Raw genomic sequence first — 24,236 nt, forward strand, 5'->3', positions numbered from 1 at the left:
CTTAGGCAAGACCAAAAGCAAATAGGTCAACTGGGATAATACTAAAGAGTTAATTTTTTTCCACAAATTGACAGGTATTTACCTTTCCATGGTAGCAAGATCTTATCTATTTTTGCTAACTTTCTATTAAAATGTATTGGAGTGAGATCATTTATTTCATTTGGGATATGTATTCCGAGTATATCCACATCACCATCAGACCATTTTATTGGTAAACTACATGGTAATGTAAATGTTTTATTTTTTTAGTGATCCAATACTTAATATAGTACATTTATCATAATTTGGTTGTAATCCAGAGATGTTAGAAAATGTATCTAGATCCTCTATGAGGCTGTGGAGGGATTCAAGTTGTGGATTTAAAATAAAACATGAATCATCAGTGTACAATGACATCTTTGTTTTTAAGCCCTTGATTTCTAATCCCTTGATATTATTGTTGGATCTGATTTTAATAGCTAACATTTCGATGGCCATAATAAATAGAAATGCCGATAGTAGCATTTGGTAGCATTTCTATGTTGAAGATTTTAAAAGAATTTGGCGCTGCACTTGCCCTACACCACTTCCCAGGCCGTAATCGTAAATAAAAAATGTTTCTTAACTGACTTGCCTGGTAAAAAAAACGAAACACTAAATGTATAGGATGTAAATCAGCCTATATGTCATGTTTGTTAGGGCAGGATTACAAGTAATTGAAAATGACTACTGAAAAAGCATCTTCTTAGCAGAGTGTGATTACTATTAATTGAAAAATTTACTTCAAACAACATTGAGATATATTGTAATCATGCCTGGATGGAGATTTATATATAGTATTAACTGTTGTTGATGACGACGATGTGTGGGTGTGTGTGTTTGCACGTGCGTGCGTGCATGTGTTTGCCCGTGTACGTGGGCCTGTGGATGCTTCTGTGTGTGTGTGAACCCGTCTGTCTGTGTCTACAGTTGGCTATACAACGGATGACCTGCAGTTTATGTGGCAGTCAGGGGACCCTGTCCAGATGGAAGAGATCGCCCTGCCCCAGTTTGATATCAAACAGGAGGATTTAGAGTACGGCAACTGCAAAAATTCTACGCAGGGGCAGGTATGCTCCTCGTATGCATGCATATGTGAAACTGTGCTAACTACAGGTATAAGGCATTATTACTTGTCATAAGCATGTATAAATGGGTTTTCATATCAACTGTACGTAGCTTTTAGCCCATAATGCCCATAATACACTACTATAATGGATCTACTGCACTATAGGCCTATGCGGCTAGACATAAACACTACCTACTATAGTTGCCTTTATTTTTAAGGAATATGTGACTGAAAATATATTGGTCTAATCTATTTTACTTATGCCAGACTCTTGCATTTGACGTCGGTTGCAAGGCATTACTTATTGATAAGAAATTAGCACAGTGAGAAATCCTTTGAACCAATGAACTTCCAGTCTCCTGATTAAGCTTTGCCATTAGCTGGAGTGTCAGAGACCTACATGAGCTTGGCTTAACAATGTAAGGCTCTAGATCTTCCCTTTCATCTATTCATTAATTATTCCCTGTCAATGAAAATGTTTACGTCGCTCGATAGTAACGCAAATAATAATCATTTAATCAACTTTTATAGCGCTATTCATTACATAAAGAATCTCAAAGTGCTTTAAAGAAACACAAAAGACAAGCAATATAGAAAAACAACAATATCATTCATGAGATAGAGGGTCATGTTGAGGGTCGGGAAAGTGCATGCTTGAGTGGTCATCGGCGGGAGGTGTTCAAAGGGGGAGAGCAAATAAAGATGGTCTCTGGAGCAAGTCCAGTGGGGGGGCAGGCAGAATGGTGTCATCAAGGTGTCTCGCCGTCCTTGCCGTCTGTGTGGCTTCTCCATAGTAGGACTCAGATGAAGTTTAATCTCAGCCTCTGCAATTCATGGACTCCGTAGTAGGTGTAGTTAGCTAGCTACTCCTTCACTACTACCAAAATAAAGCACCCACTTGGGTGAAGCTACAGCAGTCACGTGGCACCAAAAAGCACACCACATTTCAATAATAATTTAAGCGTAACCTTGTAACTAAGTCCTCCCTACGATCCTCATCACTGCATCACTGTATGTAGCTAACTAGCTTTGGCCAAAGCTTAAATAGTGTTTCTTACGCTTGTCCTGCACTTTCACATGGAAGAAACATATAGTAGCCTACATGGGTTGCCCTCATGCTCAATGTAGCCCGGAGATATTAAAACTTTGATAGGTCACGCTTCTCTAAAGCACTTTAAAAATGCGGGCCTTTTACTCACTTGTCAGTGTGAGTAGCTAAATGCTAACGCTAAAAACAAAGCAAAGATTGTCACTGGAGGCTAGCATAGCGCCGTTAGCGAAAGGCCGACACAGTTTGAACACAACTCCAGCACACTCACACAGGAGAGCAATGCAGCTGTCAGTGAGGCTGACCTTTCAATGGGATTGTTGTGACAACCCAGTGAGACACAAAGATCACCTTTGTCTGTGACCGGTGGGAGCCTGTTCTATGACACAGCCCCACATCCCCCCTCCTTTAGCATGGCATAAAGATCACACAGAGAGACTGGAGGTGGGTAAACAACCTCAGTCTGTCCACCCGAAACCCCTACAGGGTCTCAAAGCCTGATTCAAGTAGTATTCCTTCTCTTTCAAATACTTTGTGTTTGATTGAGCCTGTTTTGGAGTGCCAGAAGGGCAGGGATTTGCACTTCTGGGACTATTCCATTGGTTCCATATCTCCAGGCATGCTCAACCAAACACATTATTTAAAAATAAACAAATACTATTTGAACCCAGGTCCACATAGAGGAATGGCATGGGCATCGCTACATGTTTGGACCCCAGGAAGGGTATCTGCTGCCTTGGCAAAAGCAAATGGGGATCCTAATAAAACACTAAATACCGGCTCTACTGAAGGAAAAGATAGGGACAGTAGCCAGGAAACAGGGTGTGAAAACATACAGTTATTAATATAACCAGCCTGGTTTCATAGACTAGACGTATCATAGTAAATGTTCGAATCTCATCACACACAACTTTTTTCATTTGAGCTAATTATCAACTTTTCAACTACTTACTAGTTTTTAGCTACTTTGCAACTACTTAGCATGTTAGCTAACCCTTTCCCTAACCCTAACCCTTTTTGCTAACCATTCTTCTAACCTTAACCCTTTAACCTAACTCCTAAACTTAACCCTAACATTAACCCCTAACCCAGTTAACATTAGCCAGCTAGCTAACATTAGCCAGCTAGCTAACGTTAGCGATTTAGCCACCTAGCTAAAATTCGTAACATATCATACGTTTAGCATATTCGTAACATATTGTACGTTTTTCTAATTCGTAACGTATCATACGAAATGTGTGATGGACATCCACAATTTAATACATACCATACGAAATGTAACATATCATACTAAATGGAGTGTCTTGGATTTACGTATATACGAAATGCTTTTAAATTAATAAATTAAATTAAATTAATATGCCATTTAGCAGACGCTTTTATCCAAAGCGACTTACAGTCATGAGTGCATACATTTTTGTGTATGGGTGGTCCCGGGGCTCGAACCCACTACCTTGGCGTTACAAGCGCCGTGCTCTACCAGCTGAGCTACAGAGGACCACTGAGAACAGGTTGATATAACTACTGTTCCCTGAAGGACTGAACGAGGTATAACATACTATGAGGGAGTCAACGACCAATCATATTCAAATGAAGAAAACTGATATCATGCCCAATGGGCAGATGGATGCCAAGTCCTCCCTCGGAAACCCTGCCTTCCTGGCTATAATACTGGGGCTCACATTAATTTCCTCAATTCAGTACCGTTCTTCAGTGAGCCGAAACCCCCTGACCCCGTGGGGCCAAAATATCTTATACCTCCTTACATCCTTCAGGGAACAGTTACCTTCAGAAAGTTACAGCCAGAATTAAAAATGGATTTTTCTCATCTATCAACACAATAATGAAAAAGTTAAAACATGTTTTTAGAAATGTTTGTAAATGTAATGGAAATGAAATACAGAAATCTCATTTACGTAAGTATTCACACACTTGTTCACTGATGATAGCTGATGTTATCTATATGGATGTATTATCTCTGTGGTTACTTGTGTTTGTACAGGATGAACTCTGAATTACTCTATGCAAAGGATTTTGTTGTCTTCTCAGGAATTATTTATTATTTACATTGGTCTGATCCCCCATGCAAGCCTTTAGATCAGTGGTCACCAACCGGTCGATCTCCAAGCCATTCCTAGTCGATCGCCAAACATTTTATAAAAAACCCAACGATAAAGCCTTGCGTTCCTATTTTCTTTGTTTTTGTTTTGCACTGTTGACGGTAGGTGCACTTGATTCAGCAGCCCTAGCGCCGGGAAGGCAAAGTGTTCCCATTTTGAACCATTTAATGTGTCTGAAGGACATTTAATGTGTCTGAATGCACAGCAAAGTTGACTTCTTTGAGGAAAAGATCATGACCATTAGAAAGCAAATTACGGACTCCTCTTTGAATCTGCGTATTCCTCCAGGGCTTAGCTGTCCTGGATCTGCACAGCTCTGCGAGGGCCTGGGATCGGGAGAGACACTTAAGTGTTTTAGTACTATATCTCTTGACACAATGATGAAAATAATCATGGCCTCTAAACCTTCAAGCTGCATACTGGATCCTATTCCTACTAAACTGCTGAAGGAGCTGCTTCCTGTGCTTGGCCCTCCTATGTTGAACATAATAAACAGCTCTCTATCCACCGGATGTGTACCAAACTCACTAAAAGTGGCAGTGATAAAGCCTCTCTTGAAAAAGCCAAACCTTGACCCGGAAAATATAAAAAACTATCGGCCTATATCGAATCTTCCATTCCTCTCAAAAATTTTAGAAAAAGCTGTTGCGCAGCAACTCACTGCCTTTCTGAAGACAAACAATGTGTACGAAATGCTTCAGTCTGGTTTTAGACCCCATCATAGCACTGAGACTGCACTTGTGAAGGTGGTAAATGACCTTTTAATGGCGTCAGACCGAGGCTCTGCATCTGTCCTCGTGCTACTAGACCTTAGTGCTGCCTTTGACACCATCGATCACCACATTCTTTTGGAGAGACTGGAAACCCAAATTGGTCTACACGGACAAGTTCTGGCCTGGTTTAGATCTTACCTGTCGGAAAGATATCAGTTTGTCTCTGTGAATGGTCTGTCCTCCGACAAATCAACTGTACATTTCGGTGTTCCTCAAGGTTCCGTTTTAGGACCACTATTGTTTTCACTATATATTTTACCTCTTGGGGATGTTATTCGAAAACATAATGTTAACTTTCACTGCTATGCGGATGACACACAGCTGTACATTTCAATGAAACATGGTGAAGCCCCAAAATTGCCCTCGCTAGAAGCCTGTGTTTCAGACATAAGGAAGTGGATGGCTGAAAACTTTTTACTTTTAAACTCGGACAAAACAGAGATGCTTGTTCTAGGTCCCAAGAAACAAAGAGATCTTCTGTTAAATCTGACAATTCATCTTGATGGTTGTAAAGTCGTCTCAAATAAAACTGTGAAGGACCTCGGCGTTACTCTTGACCCTGATCTCTCTTTTGACGAACATATCAAGACTGTTTCAAGGACAGCTTTTTTCCATCTACGTAACATTGCAAAAATCTGAAATTTTCTGTCCAAAAATGATGCAGAAAAATTTATCCATGCATTTGTTACTTCTAGGTTAGACTACTGCAATGCTCTATTTTCCGGCTACCCGGATAAAGCACTAAATAAACTTCAGTTAGTGCTAAATACGGCTGCTAGAATCCTGACTAGAACCAAGAAATTGTATCATATTACTCCAGTGCTAGCTTCCCTACACTGGCTTCCTGTTAAGGCAAGGGCTGATTTCAAGGTTTTACTGTTAACCTATAAAGCGTTACATGGGCTTGCTCCTACCTATCTTTCCGAGTTGGTCCTGCCGTACATACCAATACGTACGCTACGGTCACAAGACGCAGGCCTCCTAATTGTCCCTAGAATTTCTAAGCAAACAGCGGGAGGCAGGGCTTTCTCCTATAGATCTCCATTTTTATGGAACAGTCTGCCTACCCATGTGAGAGACGCAGACTCGGTCTCAACCTTTAAGTCTTTACTGAAGACTTATCTCTTCAGTAGGTCATATGATTGAGTGTAGTCTGGCCCAGGAGTGTGAAGGTGAACGGAAAGGCTCTGGAGCAACGAACAGCCCTTGCTGTCTCTGCCGGGCCGGTTCCCCTCTCCACTGGGGTTCTCTGCCTCTAACCCTGTTGCAGGGGCTGAGTCACTGGCTTGCTGGTGCTCTTTCATGCCGTCCCTGGGAGGGGTGCGTCACTTGAGTGGGTTGAGTTACTGACGTGATCTTCCTGTCTGGGTTGGCGCCCCCCTTGGTTTGTGCTGTGGTGGAGACCTCTGTGGGCTATACTCGGCCTTGTCTCAGGATTGTAAGTTGGTGGTTGAGGATATCCCTCTAGTGGTGCGGGGGCTGTGCTTTGGCGGAGTGGGTGGGGTTATATCCTTCCTGTTTGGCCCTGTCCGGGGGTTTCTTCGGATGGGGCCACAGTGTCTCCGGACCGCTCCTGTCTCAGCCTCCAGTATTTATGCTGCAGTAGTTTATGTGTCGGGGGGGCTGGGGTTAGTTGGTTATACCTGGAGTACTTCTCCTGTCTTATCCAGTGTCCTGTGTGAATTTAAGTATGCTCTCTCTAATTCTCTCGTTCTCTCTTTCTCTCTGAGAACCTGAGCCCTAGGACCATACGTCAGGACTACCGGGCATGATGACACCTTGCTGTCCCCAGTCCGCCTGGCCTTGCTGCTATTCCAGTTTCAACTGTTCTGCCTGAGGTTACGAAACCCCTACCTGTCCCAGACCTGCTGTTTTCAACTCTTAATGATCGGCTATGAAAAGCCAACTGAGAGACCTGAGCACCTAGGACCATACGTCGGGACTACCGGCCGTGGTGACTCCTTGCTGTCCCCAGTCCGCCTGGCCTTGCTGCTATTCCAGTTTCAACTGTTCTGCCTGCGGTTATGGAACCCCTACCTGTCCCAGACCTGCTGTTTTCAACTCTTAATGATCGGCTATGAAAAGCCAACTGAGATTTATTCCTGATTATTATTTGACCATGCTTGTCACTTATGAACATTTTTGAACATCTTGGCATGGTTCTGTTATAATCTTCACCCGGCACAGCCAGAAGAGGACTGGCCACCCCTCATAGCCTGGTTCCTCTCTAGGTTTCTTCCTAGGTTTTCGCCTTTCTAGGGAGTTTTTCCTAGCCACCGTGCTTCTACACCTGCATTACTAGCTGTTTGGGGTTTTAGGCTGGGTTTCTGTACAGCACTTCGAGATATTAGCTGATGTAAGAAGGGCTATATAAAATAAAATTGATTGATTGATTGATTGAAGGTAGAACTCCCGGCAGGCACAGAGAGCAAATCAAGTTTACCTATAGGCCTACCGCTGGCCAATCAGATAGCTCAGATCACCGCGTCTGCACAGTTTCCTCGCGCCATAGACTGTAAAAAGAAGCCTCGAATGCACAGCAAAGTTGATAATGTGAGATTTCAAAACATTTAAAACCATGACTAGAAAGAGACTCAACGAATACAGCTAGGAGCTGCTGTGTTTTTATGAGTGAGTTAATGTTTGTTGTTATTCAGCACTGTCAACACTTTGTTCAACAGTTTTATAAGCCATAAAATGTGCATGTTTCAATAAGCTTGCTTTGTTATTATTTGTGGCTTGTCTTTTTTAATATCAAGGAATATTTCACTTTCTCTGGTCATAGGAGTAACAACATGAATTGAGGCATGAGGCAGAAATAATGCAGTGCGACTTAAGTTTCGCCATCAGCTGGAAGACTATCCCCTTTTCTCAGTGGAGGGAGGGAGGGAGGGACGGTGAGTCGGGTGAGAGTCAGCCTCACCGCTTCTCCCTCCCTCCCCTCAGACTGACCATCAGATGCAGGGCCATCAGTCCAGTAAAAAAGAAAGGCTAATTATTTTGCTCACTTAGCTGTGCCTCACAAGTAATACAACAAATGATCTATTACCAGTGTGATCATATACCTAAAGATTAAAATTTAATTTCAAAATGGTCTGAGAATAACAACATTGGCAGGGCAATTCAAGCATAGCCAATATGCAGTGACAATGTATTGGGCCTATAGCCTACTGCACAAACCTCATTGCTACAGAATTGTTTTTCAAATCAGAGCGGTAGATCTCTGCTTGCATTTAGACTCAGACAGTGATCTTTACTCTGAAAAGGGTGCTGACCACTGCTTTAGATGCTGTGACACCCTGTGGAGATTGTGCCTTGTTGGCCAGGTTTCTCTGTAAACTTGGTAACGTTTGATTGGTCAATGGTCGTTGGTTTTTGTTGAGAAGGTTACGTCTTCAGGTGTTATGAATTGAATTACATGGCATTGTTCTCTCTCTTATCCTGTATCCAGTCCATGGAGGAGGGTTGTATGATCAATTCTCTTTTCCTAGGCTTTGTTTATGCTTTGTCTTGTAAGTTAACCTAAGATCTATATGCCTAGAATAATGCCTTGTAATGCTTGTTAATGCTTTGTAACTTAAGCTTTATGCCTTGTATTTGATTAAATTAAATTTACAATGTAATTAAATACACTTGTATTTAGATTTCCATTCTCATGACTATTCCTTGATGTTAGTCAGCTGAATGCATAATACTTGATTGCACATGGTTCAACTGTAGTCTCTTGCATATTACTAATTATCTTATGGATTCAGATAAACATTTTAATAGGCTAATTGCTTAGTCTTATTACGGACCGCATGAGAGGTATATATAATATACCATACATTAAATATTACCACACTACAGTATTACTTTAGTGCCTTTTTGCAAACAGGATTTATTTTTTTGAATATATTTATTCTGTACAGGCTTCCTTCTATTTACTCTGTCAATTAGGTTAGTATTGTGGAGTAACTACAATGTTGTTGATCCATCCTCACTTTTCTCCTATCACAGCCATTCAACTCTGTAACTGTTTTAAAGTCACCATTGGCCTCATGGTGAAATCCCTGAGCAGTTCCCTTCATCTCCGGCAACGGAGTTAGGAAGGATGCCTGTATCTTTGTTGTGATTGGGTATATTGATACACCATTCAAAGTGTAATTAATAACTTCACCATGATCAAAGGGATATTCAATGTCAGATTTTTTATGTTTATTTTTTACTAATCTACCAATAGGTGCCCTTCTTTGAGAGGCATTGGAAAACCGCCCTGGTCTTTGTGGTTGAATCTGTGCTTGAAAATCACTGCTCAAATGAAGGACCTTACAATTATCTGTATGTGGTGTAAAGAGATGAGGTAGTCATAAAAGTATAATGTTAAACACTATTATTGCACAGTCCATTCAACTCCATTCGACTTGTTAAGCACATTTTACTCCTGAACTTATTTAGGCTTGCCATAACAAAGGGTTGATTACTTATTGACTCAAGACATTTAAGCTCTTCATTTTTAATTAAAAATAAAAACAAAATTCCACTTTAACATTCTGGGGTATTGTGTGTAGGCCAGTTACACAAAATCTCAATTTAATACATTTTAAATTCAGGCTTTAACACAACAAATTGTGGAATTACTTTTTTATGAAAGCACTTTCTGAGATATTTTCATTACTATATGTTCCCTTTTCAGTTGGTCACTCAGTATGGCATACTATGGGGACATATAATCACGCCCCAAGCCGGCTCAGAGGGTACACAGGTTGGAGCACCCAAAAAAATAACAAATAAACGGAAATGTCACATTTACAAGAGTATTCAGACCCTTCACTCAGTACTTTGTTGAAGCACCTTTGGCAGCGATTACAGCCTCGACTTATTGGGTATGACACTACAAGATTGGCACACCTGAGTGCTCTGGAGCAGGTTTTCATCAATGATATCTCTGTACTTTGCTCCATTAAGCTTTCCCTCGATCCTGACTAGTCTCCCAGTCCCTGCCGCTGAAAAACATCCACACAGCATGATGCTGCCACCACCGTAGGGATGGTGCCAGGTTTCCTCCAGACTTGACACTTGGCATTCAGGCCAAAGATTTCAATCTTGGTTTCATCAGACCAGGGAATCTTGTTTCTCATGGTCTGAGAGGCCTTTAGGTGCCTTTTGGCAAACTCCAAGCGAGCTGTCATGTGCCTTTTTACTGAGGAGTGGCTTCCGTCTGGCCACTCTACCATAAAGGCGTGATGGTGGTCCTCTGTAGCTCAGCTGGTAGAGCACGGCGCTTGTAACGCCAAGGTAGTGGGTTCGATCCCCGGGACCACCCATACGCAAAAAAAAAAAATGTATGCACGCATGACTGTAAGTCGCTTTGGATAAAAGCGTCTGCTAAATGGCATATTATTATTATTATTATTATTGGTGGAGTGCTGCAGAGATGGTTGTCTTTCTGGAAGGTCTCCCATCTCCACAGAGGAACCCTGGAGCTCTGTCAGAGTGACCATCGGGTTATTGGTCACCTCCCTGACCAAGGCCCTTGTCCCCCGATTGCTCAGTTTGGCTGGGCGGCCAAGTCTTGGTGGTTCCAAACTTCTTCCATTTAAGAATGATGGAGGCCACTGTGTTCTTTGGGACTTCCAATGCTGCATAAATGTTTTGGTACCCTTCCCCAGAACTGTGCCTCGACACAATCCTGTCTCGGAGCTCTATGGACAATTGCTTCGACCTCATGGCTTGGTTTTTGCGCTGACATGCACTGTCAACTGTGGGACCTTATATAGACATGTGTGTGCCTTTCCAAATCATGTCCAATCAATTGACTTTACCACAGGTGGACTCCAATCAAGTTGCAGAAACATCAAGGATGATCAATGGAAACAGGATGCACATGAGCTCAATTTCGAGTCTCATAGCAAAGGGTCTGAATACTTATGTAAACATTTCTACAAATCTGTTTTTGCTTTGTCATAATGGGGTATTATGTGTTGATTGATGAGGATTTTTATTCATTTAATCCATTTTAGAATAAGGCTGTAATGTAACAAAATGTGGAAAAAGGGTAGTGGTCTGAATACTTTCCGAATGCACTGTAACTGATCAAACTATGAAAGACAAGCATTGTCATTTTCTATTCCGTAAGGTGAGTGTAGAAGTGAAAAAAATGATTGTTGTCAATCAACAATGACAATCCACCGAGGTCTGACAACTTGGATGGAAAATTACTGAGTATAATAGCGGACTATATGTGACCGACCGGCTCGATTCGGTGTTTTTTTACATTGGATAAATGTAGAGACTCGGAGCTAGAAAATTGTATATCATACACTACAGTTAAAGAACAATGGGAAAGTAATTCTGCTTTGAAAGTTGATAAACTTGTATCCTCACTTTTGAGAAAATTGCCTTTTTAATGTTTTGGTACACCCGCTGGAGAGCCCTCTTTGTCTACACCCATTCAGCATCGATCACACCCTCTTAAGCTATAGCCCCGCCCTTAAACTCAGAGCATTGTCAGATTGTCCGTTCGTATATTCAGAGCGTTTCGCTCTCGGAGCGTTCACAGCGCACACTGGATGCTCTGGCCGAGGAGTAGGGTTGATCTGAACGCTCTGTCCTAACAGCAGTCAAGCACCCAAGCTAACATTGGCTAGCTTGCTAGCTACTTATTTGCCCTAGCAGAGCTGGTTAGGCTGTTTTTATGTTATCCAGAGTGTTGGTGACTGCAACTGTGCTGCTGGCAACAATGTAATTACGCTTTTTTGCCAACGTTTACTGACACCGGCCATATTCAACGGGTGTTGAGCATTCGTAAATTCATCAGTTGTGCTCTGGCACAGTGGCAATCAAACGAGAGTGCTCTGAAATCGGAGGTGAAAGCCAGAGCGACTTTACCAGCTACGTCTATCAACAGTTGTCACATTGACATCATGAACATTGTATTGAAATGGTTACTTGCATAGCAGAGTCTTTTGTTAAGACATGTAGCTAGCTAGCTAGCTAAACAATTAACCATAATCCCAACTCATGACGTTACTACCCTGCATGAATCTGCAGGTAGCTAAACAACCAGGTTCAATGTTAGCTAGCTAACATTAGGCTATAACTAGAAAAGCAAATGGCTCTGAGATACGAATAATAAGATCATACATGTAATTTTAGCTAGCGAGCCAGCCAGCTAACGTTAGCTAGCTATCTAGCAGTACACTTTAACTTGAAATGAAAACAACTTTCTGTCTAAATTAGAAACGTGTAATATCTGAAAATGTAGCTAGCTAGACTATTTTACTCGTGCTCTGAAATCGGAGTACATAGCCAGAGCGAATTTACCAGCTACGTCTATCAACAGTTGTCGTAGTGACATTCTATTGAAATGGATACTTGCATAGAGGAGTCTTTTGTTAAGACATGTAGCTAAACAATGAACCATAATCCCAACTCATGACATTACAACCCTGCATGAATCTGCAGGTAGCTAACCAACCAGATTCAATGTTAGCTAGCTAACATTAGGCTATAACTAGCCAAGTATATGGCTCTGAGATACGAATAATAAGATCATACATGTAATTTTAGCTAGCGAGCCATCCAGCTAATGTTAGCTAGCTATCTAACAGTACACTTTAACTTGAAATGAAAATGACTTTCTGTTCAAATTTGAAACGTGTAATATCTGAAAATGTATTCAGCTAGACTATCTTGCCCGTATACATCATGGTTGGACGCTTCTCCCTGTCACGGATGCCATGGTCGCCCTTAGTTTGAAGATGTAATCCGGAGACGGGTGTTTTCTCCATCTCCTTAGCTATCATACTCAAACTCGGTCCTGCAGAAAGTGGAGAGCAACACTTATGAAGTTGTACTACGTGATATCTTTCAAAGAAGCCCTGTTAGAAAGGATGACCTACACATACTCACCAGCTCATATTATAGACCAAAGCCTGCTACATTGCCGACCAATCCAAACTCATCTCTCGGCATGTCCAGCCCACTCATTATCTCAGCCAATAATGGCTAGTGGGAAGGTTGCTGTCTTTTTCTGTGGCTAAACCAACTAGACTCGTAATTTAACAATTGTATTCGTATTTACAGATGGCACACAAGTTTATTATTAAGGCACATGAAAGTTCAAGTACATGTTCCAGAAGGCATTTCTGCCAAAAAACGCATTTTGATAAAAATATAAAGTTTACGTTCAAATGGCTCTCCTGTGAAGTAATGACCCGCAACATACAGTGGGGAAAAAAGTATTTAGTCAGCCACCAATTGTGCAAGTTCTCCCACTTAAAAAGATGAGAGAGGCCTGTAATTTTCATCATAGGTACACGTCAACTATGACAGACAAAATGAGGAAAAAAAATCCAGAAAATCACATTGTAGGATTTTTAAGGAATTTATTTGCAAATTATTGTGGAAAATACGTATTTGGTCAATAACAAAAGTTTCTCAATACTTTGTTATATACCCTTTGTTGGCAATGACACAGGTCAAACGTTTTCTGTAAATCTTCACAAGGTTTTCACACACTGTTGCTGGTATTTTGGCCCATTCCTCCATGCAGATCTCCTCTAGAGCAGTGATGTTTTGGGGCTGTCGCTGGGCAACACAGACTTTCAACTCCCTCCAAAGATTTTCTATGGGGTTGAGATCTGGAGACTGGCTAGGCCACTCCAGGACCTTGAAATGCGTCTTACGAAGCCACTCCTTCGTTGCCCAGGCGGTGTGTTTGGGATCATTGTCATGCTGAAAGACCCAGCCACGTTTAATCTTCAATGCCCTTGCTGATGGAAGGAGGTTTTCACTCAAAATCTCACGATACATGGCCCCATTCATTCTTTCCTTTACACGGATCAGTCGTCCTGGTCCCTTTGCAGAAAAACAGCCCCAAAGCATGATGTTTCCATCCCCATGCTTCACAGTAGGTATGGTGTTCTTTAGATGCAACTCAGCATTCTTTGTCCTCCAAACTCGATGAGTTGAGTTTTTATCAAAAAGTTATATTTTGGTTTCATCTGACCATATGACATTCTCCCAATCCTTTTCTGGATCATCCAAATGCACTCTAGCAAACTTCAGACGGGCCTGGACATGTACTGGCTTAAGCAGGGGGACACGTCTGGCACTGCAGGATTTGAGTCCCTGGCGGCGTAGTGTGTTACTGATGGTAGGCTTTGTTACTTTGGTCCCAGCTCTCTGCAGGTCATTCACTAGGTCCCCCCGTGTGGTTCTGGGATTTTTGCTCACCGTTCTTGTGATCATTTTGACCCCACGGGGTGAGATCTTGCGTGGAGCCCCAGATCGAGGGAGATTATCAGTGGTGTTGTATGTCTTCCATTTCCTAATAATTGCTCCCACAGTTGATTTCTTCAAACCAAGCTGCTTACCTATTGCAGATTCAGTCTTCCCAGCCTGGTGCAGGTCTACAATTTTGTTTCTGGTGTCCTTTGACAGCTCTTTGGTCTTGGCAATAGTGGAGTTTGGAGTGTGACTGTTTGAGGTTGTGGACAGGTGCCTTTTATACTGATAACAAGCTCAAACAGGTGCCATTAATACAGGTAACGAGTGGAGGACAGAGGACCCTCTTAAAGAAGAAGTTACAGGTCTGTGAGAGCCAGAAATCTTGCTTGTTTGTAGGTGACCAAATACTTATTTTCCACCATAATTTGCAAATAAATTCATTAAAAATCCTACAATGTGATTTTCTGGATTTTCTTTTCTCAATTTGTCTGTCATAGTTGACGTGTACCTATGATGAAAATTACAGGCCTCTCTCATCTTTTTAAGTGGGAGAACTTGCACAATTGGTGGCTGACTAAATACTTGTTTTCCCCACTGTACCTGGCTAAATGTGTATGTTCACACACTCTTCTAATACCGGGGGATATTTCCTCTTGGATATTTTTTCAGAAGCAGAACAGAAGAGAGGAGGGGCAGCCCGTGGCATGTTCCATTTTGTCCGATTCCTCTCTCTTTCCCTCTCTCTGCTAATGCTCTGCTGTTTAATTGCCTTCATGAATAACCATGGTATCTAACTTCCCAGACAGACTGCTGTTTCACCGTTTCTTTCCCTCGTTATCGGCTTTGGAGTAACTTCATTAAAACATGTCAGTCAGTCACTCGGTATAACATACTATATGGAGTCAACGACCAATCATATTCACCTGAAGAAAACTGAAATCACTCCCAATGGATGCCGAGCCCGCCCTCGGAAGCCCTGCCTTCCTGGCTATAATATCGGGGCTCGCATTCATTTCCTAAATTCTTCGCTCTTCAGCTTGTGTCACGCAATTTACAAACCTTTCAAGCACACGAAGCCTTGGCAGCAGCCTTGGCAGCAGCTAATTGGGATCCTTAATAAATACAAAATACCCATCATCCTGCCCCTGAACAATGCTCAAGAAGCTGCCACACCACTAGTGAAGTGAGCATGCACACCGCTAGGCAACCCTTGTCCTTTCCTGTCATATGCCTGGGAGATGGCCTCCAGAATCCAATGAAAAAGACGCTGCTTAGAAAGAAACCCTGAGCTGGATTAGCGAAACAGACAAAAAGCTGGTCAAGAACGCGGATATCCTTGCTTCTATCCATATACGTGCATAAAGCACGTACCGGACACAGGCCATGCAACCTCCGTTGTTCACTGGTAGGAGGAGGTGAGAAAGGGAACAGCTCGAATGCCAGGGACCTGTAAGGCATGTCCTTGGGAGCAAATGCTACATTAGGACGTAACATCACTTTGGAGTCACCAGGTGCGAACTCCCAACAGGAAGGGTGTACGTGTGGTGAACCCCAACATGCTTGGCTGATGCTAAGGCCATGAGCAGGGAAGTCTTGTATGAAAGGACCTTCAGGTCCACAGACTTCTGGTGACTCCAGTGGTTCAAACGCGGATGATCTCCGCGAACCAGGGTTGTCTGGGCCAACAGGGAGCCACCAGAATCAACAACAGACCCTCCTGACGGACCCTCTATTCTAATACTCGGCCCACACCGGGTTCGGGGATTTCGGCAACCAGTAACTTGCCCCCATTGACCGAGCCACCTGGGAGCACTGTTGCCACAGTAAATGCTTGGGGATGAGAGCCCCGAGAACACACCTCCTACCTCGGCCTCCAGCTAGGTTTGCGAGGTCTGCTTCTTCCCCCCGCGCCGCTGAAGAATCTGCTTTCACCCTGTTCTCCTTTGACCCAGCACGGCATCTGTGCAGTACTGCCTGTGTCTACCGCTGCCCAGAAACACCAAGATGGTGAAAAACTGACCTCGATGCCCCCCAGCCCGGGGCAACCCACCTCTGGCCTGGACCCCTTCCTTTATGCCTCGGGAAACTCTGAGCCGCCCCCACAAATGATTTGTGTGGGAAAAGGAACCGTAGAGCTGCGTCCTGTTTTTGTTTCTCCTCGAAACGGGCCTATAAGGACTCCATAGCCGAGCCAAACAACCTTGTTGGCGAAACTGGCTCATCCAAATACATCCGCCTGTCCCTCTCAGGAATCCGGGACAATGTCAACCAGAGGTGGCACTAAGCCACCATTGTCGGCCCATTTTTTCCCACAGCCAGGATAATACAGCGAGACAGACGCAGCACAAAATCACCCATGGCACGGATTGCGTCGAGAAGCTCTGAAACTGGCTTCTCCGCCTCCACAGTCCTATTCAGCTATTGCAGCAAACCGATAGGATAAATCTGCAGCATTGTGACCACATTCAACGACCTGGACACCAGCGCTCAGCCTGGTACACTTTGTCCAGCTGATCTGCCGAGAACCGACACTGTTTATTTGGAAGCACCATGCTAGGATTATCCCCATTCTTAACCTCTGGAGTTAAGTAACTTGCCAGCTTTCCATCCATCGGCAGTGTGCAAACAAGCACCGCCACCGCCATACCCTCTACATTCATGTACTCGCCATAACCTGGTAGCACCAGGCTGGCTGAATGAGGGAAATCCTAGGTCGCCTTTAGCTCATCGGCAAAATCTTTAAACAGCAGTAAGCGACGCTTCACCGCTGCAGGGACAGGAGGTAAATATCTTCCCCCAAACATGGAGGAACTTTGCTGCGGGGGAGAAGACTGCCAATCCGCCCCCAGGTGATCTGATGCCCTATGACACAGCTCCATCAAAGGCACATTAACCACTAATGGTTCACTCTTCCCCGTTCAATCCAAAGCAGGAGCTTTAGGCTGCCCTGGACTGATCCACATCCGATTCAGACTCTGAAAACTCTCTAGAGCCTACCAGGGATAGTATATAATCCCCAGAATCCGTACTGTAAACACTGCCAGAGAAACTGGAATGAGTCTCACTCGGCTAAGATGACACCCCTATCAACTCCGACTACCACTGCCGATCCCTCCCGGCCTCCCTCCCGAGCGTGTTTTCACCCAAGGCAAACAGAACAGCATTCACGGAGTATCTTTTAAGGCCCTAGGGCACGGTCAGAGGTTCAAACTCACTCATGATATACTTCTGCCAGGTAAGCTTACTTTCCAGTTAACATTTAATTGCGAAGGTTTGGGGGAAAGTATTTCTATCAACCCACAAGACCGTTATCACATCAACTGGCTGCACACTGAGTGATAGACAAACGCACGCACCACACAGACCGATGGGCAATATTGCTGGAAATATATTGGCAGATATTGTGCTAGGTTTGTCTTTTTAATCCAATAGTGGCTAACCAGGGGTGGGATAATGTCAATGGCTAACCTGTGCGGACCAACTGGCAAGTGTCTTCACTGACATTTTCAACCTCTCCCTGACCGAGTCTGTAATACCAACATGTTTCAAGCAGACCACCATAGTCCCTGTGCCCAAGGAAGCAAAGGTAACCTGCCTAAATGATGACCGCCCCGTAGCACTCATGTCGGTAGCCATGAAGTGCTTTGAAAGGCTTTCATGGCTCACATCAACACCATCATCCCGGAACCCCTAGACCCACTCCAATTCGCATACCGCCCCAACAGATCCACAGATTACGCAATCTCAATCGCACACCACACTGCCCTTTCCCACTTGGACAAAAGGAACACCTATGCAGTTCAGCATTCAACACCATAGTGCCCACAAAGCTCATCACTAAGCTAAGGACCCTGGGACTAAACACCTCCCTCTGCAACTGGATCCTGGACTTCCTGACGGGCAGCCCCCAGGTGGTAAGGGTAGGCAACAACACATCTGCAACACAACAACATCTCCCTCAATGTAAGCAAGACAAAGGAGCTGATCGTGGACTACAGGAAAAGGCGGGCTGAACAGGCCCCCATTAACATCGACAGGGCTGTAGTGGAGCGGGTCGAGAGTTTCAAGTTCCTTGGTGTCCACATAACAAACAAACTATCATGGTCCAAACACACCAAGACAGTCGTGAAGAGGGCACGACAACACCTTTTCCTCCTCAGGAGACTGAAAATATTTGGCATGGGTCCCCAGATTCTCAAAAGGTTCTACAACTGCACCATCGAGCGCATCCTGACCGGTTGCATCACCGCCTGGTATGGCAACTGCTCTGCATCTGACTGTAAGGCACTACAGAGAGTAATGTGCACGGCCCAGTACATCACTGGGGCGAAGCTTCCTGCCATCCAGGACCGACAGTTGAAGTTGGAAGTTTACATACACTTAGGTTGGAGTCATTAAAACTAATTTTTCAACCACTCCACAAATGTCTTGTTAACAAACTATAGTTTTGGCAAGTCGGTTAGGACATCTACTTTGTGCATGACACAAGTCATTTTTCCAACAATTGTTTACAGACAAATTGTTTCACTTATAATTCACTGTATCACAATTGCAGTGGGTCAGAAGTTTACATACACTAAGTTGACTGTGCCTTTAAACAGCTTGGAAAATTCCAGAAAATGATGTCATGGCTTTAGAAGCTTCTGATAGGCTAATTGACATCATTTGAGTCGATTGGAGGTGTACCTGTGGATTTATTTCAAGGCCTACCTTCAAACTCAGTGCCTCTTTGCTTGACATCATGGGAAAATCAAAAGAAATCAGCCAAGACCTCAGAAACAAAATGGTAGACCTCCACAAGTCTGGTTCATCCTTGGGAGCAATTTCCAAATGCCTGAAGGTACCACGTTCATCTGTACAAACAATAGTACGCAAGTATAAACACCATGGGACCACGCAGCCGTCATACCGCTCAGGAAGGAGACGCGTTCTGTCTCCTAGAGATGAACGTACTTTGGTGCGAAAAGTGCAAATCAATCCCAGAACAACAGCAAAGGACTTTGTGAAGATGCTGGACGAAACCGGTACAAAAGTATCTATATCAACATAACCTGAAAGGCCGCTCAGCAAGGAAGAAGCCACTGCTCCAAAACCACCATAAAAAAGCCAGACTACGGTTTGCAACTGCACATGGGGACAAGGATTGTACTTTTTGGAGAAATGTCCTCTGGTCTGATGAAACAAAAATATAACTGTTTGGCCATAATGACCATCATTATGTTTGGAGGAAAAGGGGTGGACTTGCAAGCCGAAGAACACCATCCCAACCGTGAAGCACGGGAGTGGCAGCATCATGCTGTGGAGGTGCTTTACTGCAGGAGGGACTGGTGCACTTCACAAAATAGATGGCATCATGAGGAAGGACAATTATGTGGATATATTGAAGCAACATCTCAAGACATCAGTCAGGAAGTTAAAGCTTGGTCACAAATGGGTCTTCCAAATGGACAATGACCCCAAGCATACTTCCAAAGATGTGGCAAAATGGCTTAAGGACAACAAAGTCAAGGTATTGGAGTGGCCATCACAAAGCCCTGACCTCAATCCTATAGAAAGTTTGTGGGCAGAACTGAAAAAGCGTGTGCAAGCAAGGAGGTCTACAAAAATGACTCAGTTACACCAGCTCTGTCAGGAGGAATGGGCCAAAATTCACCCAACTTATTGTGGGAGGCTTGTGGAAGGCTACCCGAACCGTTTGACCCAAGTTAAACAATTTAAAGGCAATGATACCACATACTAATTGTGTGTATGTAAACTTCTGACCCACTGGGAATGTGATGAAAGAAATAAAAGCTGAAATAAATCATTCTCTCTCCTATTATTCTGACATTTCACATTCTTAAAATAAAGTGGTGATCCTAACTGACCTAAGACAGGGAATTTTACTAGGATGAAATGTCAGGAATTGTGAAAAACTGAGTTTAAATGTATTTGGCTAAGGTGTATGTAAACTTCCGACTTCAACTTTATATACTAGGCGGTGTCAGTGGAAGGCCCCAAACATTGTCAAAGACTCCCAAGTCATAGACTGTTCTCTCTGCTACCACATGGCAAGCGGTACCGGAGCGCCAAGTCTAGGACCAAAAGGCTCCTTAACAGCTTCTACCCCCAAGCCATAACACTACTGAACAATTAATTGAATGGCCACCCGGACTATATACATTACTCCTACCTACATGTACAAATGACCTCGACTAACCTGTATCCCTGCACATTGACTCGGTACCGGTACCCCCTGTACGTAGCCTCGTTATTGTTATTTTATTGTGTTACTTTTTATTTTGTTTTACTTTAGTTTATTTAGTAAAAAATGTCTTAACTCTTTCTTGAACTGTATTAACCAATAAGGGCTTGTAAGTAAGCATTTCACGGTGAGGTCTACACCTGTTGTATTCTGCGCTTGTCACATAAAATTTGATTTGATGTTGCGTTGATTAGGAAGTAGATGGGGCTTGCGGTGTCTGATACTTGTGAGATTTGTTAATGAAAGTTTGTGGTGGAACACCTGAAAATTGCATGTACTTTCAGAATTGTTTGGCGAGCTACTCATAGGTGGGCTGCAAGCTCTACTGGTAGCTCACGATCGACCTGTTGGAGACTCCTGATTTAGGGGGAGGAGTACACTCTGTCCCCACTAACAGACACCTAAGTCGGAGCCGAATCTCGTAGTCTTCGTGTGCTTGAAAGGTTTGTTAATTGCGTGACACAAGCTGAAGAGCGAAGAATTTAGGAAATGAATGCGAGCCCCGATATTATAGCCAGGAAGGCAGGGCTTCCGAGGGCGGGCTCGGCATCCATTGGGAGTGATTTCAGTTTTCTTCAGGTGAATATGATTGGTCGTTGACTCCATATAGTATGTTATACCGAGTGACTGACTGACATGTTTTAATGAAGTTACTCCAAAGCCGATAACGAGGGAAAGAAACGGTGAAACAGCAGTCTGTCTGGGAAGTTAGATACCATGGTTATTCATGAAGGCAATTAAACAGCAGAGCATTAGCAGAGAGAGGGAAAGAGAGAGGAATCGGACAAAATGGAACATGCCACGGGCTGCCCCTCCTCTCTTCTGTTCTGCTTCTGAAAAAAATATCCAAGAGGAAATATCCCCGGTATTAGAAGAGTGTGTGAACATACACATTTAGCCAGGTACAGTGGGGAAAACAAGTATTTAGTCAGCCACCAATTGTGCAAGTTCTCCCACTTAAAAAGATGAGAGAGGCCTGTAATTTTCATCATAGGTACACGTCAACTATGACAGACAAATTGAGAAAAAAAAATCCAGAAAATCACATTGTAGGATTTTTAATGAATTTATTTGCAAATTATGGTGGAAAATAAGTATTTGGTCACCTACAAACAAGCAAGATTTCTGGCTCTCACAGACCTGTAACTTCTTCTTTAAGAGGGTCCTCTGTCCTCCACTCGTTACCTGTATTAATGGCACCTGTTTGAGCTTGTTATCAGTATAAAAGACACCTGTCCACAACCTCAAACAGTCACACTCCAAACTCCACTATTGCCAAGACCAAAGAGCTGTCAAAGGACACCAGAAACAAAATTGTAGACCTGCACCAGGCTGGGAAGACTGAATCTGCAATAGGTAAGCAGCTTGGTTTGAAGAAATCAACTGTGGGAGCAATTATTAGGAAATGGAAGACATACAACACCACTGATAATCTCCCTCGATCTGGGGCTCCACGCAAGATCTCACCCCGTGGGGTCAAAATGATCACAAGAACGGTGAGCAAAAATCCCAGAACCACACGGGGGGGACACCTAGTGAATGACCTGCAGAGAGCTGGGACCAAAGTAACAAAGCCTACCATCAGTAACACACTACGCCGCCAGGGACTCAAATCCTGCAGTGCCAGACGTGTCCCCCTGCTTAAGCCAGTACATGTCCAGGCCCGTCTGAAGTTTGCTAGAGTGCATTTGGATGATCCAGAAAAGGATTGGGAGAATGTCATATGGTCAGATGAAACCAAAATATAACTTTTTGATAAAAACTCAACTCATCGAGTTTGGAGGACAAAGAATGCTGAGTTGCATCTAAAGAACACCATACCTACTGTGAAGCATGGGGGTGGAAACATCATGCTTTGGGGCTGTTTTTCTGCAAAGGGACCAGGACGACTGATCCGTGTAAAGGAAAAAATGAATGGGGCCATGTATCGTGAGATTTTGAGTGAAAACCTCCTTCCATCAGCAAGGGCATTGAAGATGAAACGTGGCTGGGTCTTTCAGCATGACAATGATCCCAAACACACCGCCCGGGCAACGAAGGAGTGGCTTCGTAGGAAGCATTTCAAGGTCCTGGAGTGGCCTAGCCAGTCTCCAGATCTCAACCCCATAGAAAATCTTTGGAGGGAGTTGAAAGTCCGTGTTGCCCAGCGACAGCCCCAAAACATCACTGCTCTAGAGGAGATCTGCATGGGGAATGGGCCAAAATACCAGCAACAGTGTGTGAAAACCTTGTGAAGACTTACAAAAAACGTTTGACCTGTGTCATTGCCAACAAAGGGTATATAACAAAGTATTGAGAAACTTTTGTTATTGACCAAATACTTATTTTCAACCATAATTTGCAAATAAATTCATTAAAAATCCTACAATGTGATTTTCTGGATTTTTTTTCTGATTTTGTCTGTCATAGTTGACGTGTACCTATGATGAAAATTACAGGCCTCTCTCATCTTTTTAAGTGGGAGAACTTGCACAATTGGTGGCTGACTAAATACTTTTTTCCCCCACTGTATATTAGGGTATCTTGATGATGATGCGTTCTATCTCTCTGCTTGTCCACAGTCAAACTCTTGTAAAATACGTGTTGTTCATTCTTATGATTCCATTCATAGACTGATGTAATGCAATGCTATTCAGCAATGATAGTTAGTTATCACAACAGTAATATAGTGGTCATATTATTGTATACCCAAATTAATTTTAGATTACTTTGTTATGAATGTGTGTTACCCTACCAGTAGCTTGAAAAACTTGGTACACTTTAGTTTGTGAATGCACATACTTATACTCGTCTTAAACCAGGGATGGCCAACACTAATCTGGTTGTGCAGGCTTTTCACAGTCCTCTGCCCCCCTATCTTTACTTCTCTAGGCTACTACACGTGTGGAGGTGATCTTCACCCTGAGGAGGCAGGTGGGCTTCTACATGATGGGTGTCTATGCCCCCACCTCATCATGGTCCTCTCCTGGCTCTTCTTCTCGATCAACCCTGATGCCAGCGCTGCCAGGGTCCCTCTGGGTAAGACCTCTAATCCCTATCCTAACCAGTGACCGTAAACCCCTATCCTAGCCTTACTCGGAAAGCAGTGATTCCTTGGTTCCTGTGGGTAACAGACAAGCCTGCTTTAGTCTCCCACTGTGGTATTGTCTGACTTTAGCCTCCAAATCCAAACTGAATCATGGCAAGTTTCACTAGTGTTTCACTTCACTAATTGAAGCAATAGTGAATGTAATTCAGTTTGGATTTCGAGCTAGTCTGACGTATTGAGGCATCAAATGCAGCCTAATATAGCCATCCATTTTACATCAATGCATGATGACATGAGCGCTTTCCACTTTTTCATATAATCTAGTCTCCCATGTTACTGTTTCACTGTCTGCCTGAGGGAGTGCAATGTGAATAGCAATGGGACCACCAATTTTCATTCCACTGTCGCCCCTACATGATAAATAATAGATAATGATACATAATATTTTGTATGGGTAACTCACCTGGTCCATTGTAAACAAGCCTGCATGAGTCGGAAATGTCAACTTCTCACCCATTTGACGTCACTTCATCCAATCCGATGGGTCTGGAAAGAGCTCTGTGAATAAGAGGACCATCCACCTCCAGCTGTTTGTCAATTTCATCCCATCCCTCTGGAGGGCCACCTCATGACACCTCAGTAAATGGGATCAGCACAGGTCAGTCATCTCCCGCGTGTGACCATTGACATATGTCGTTCATTCATCTCTCTGTGTGTGTGTGT

At 43.4% G+C, this 24,236-nt stretch overlaps 1 pseudogene; it reads left to right on the plus strand.

The window, feature by feature from the left end:
- The first annotated feature begins 840 nt into the window (after positions 1 to 840).
- LOC121535808 overlaps positions 841 to 24,236 on the plus strand; it is a 30,505-nt pseudogene continuing 7,109 nt past the window's right edge.

Source organism: Coregonus clupeaformis, chromosome 2 (assembly GCF_020615455.1).
Source record: "Coregonus clupeaformis isolate EN_2021a chromosome 2, ASM2061545v1, whole genome shotgun sequence".
Classification (NCBI taxonomy): Eukaryota; Metazoa; Chordata; class Actinopteri; order Salmoniformes; family Salmonidae; genus Coregonus; species Coregonus clupeaformis.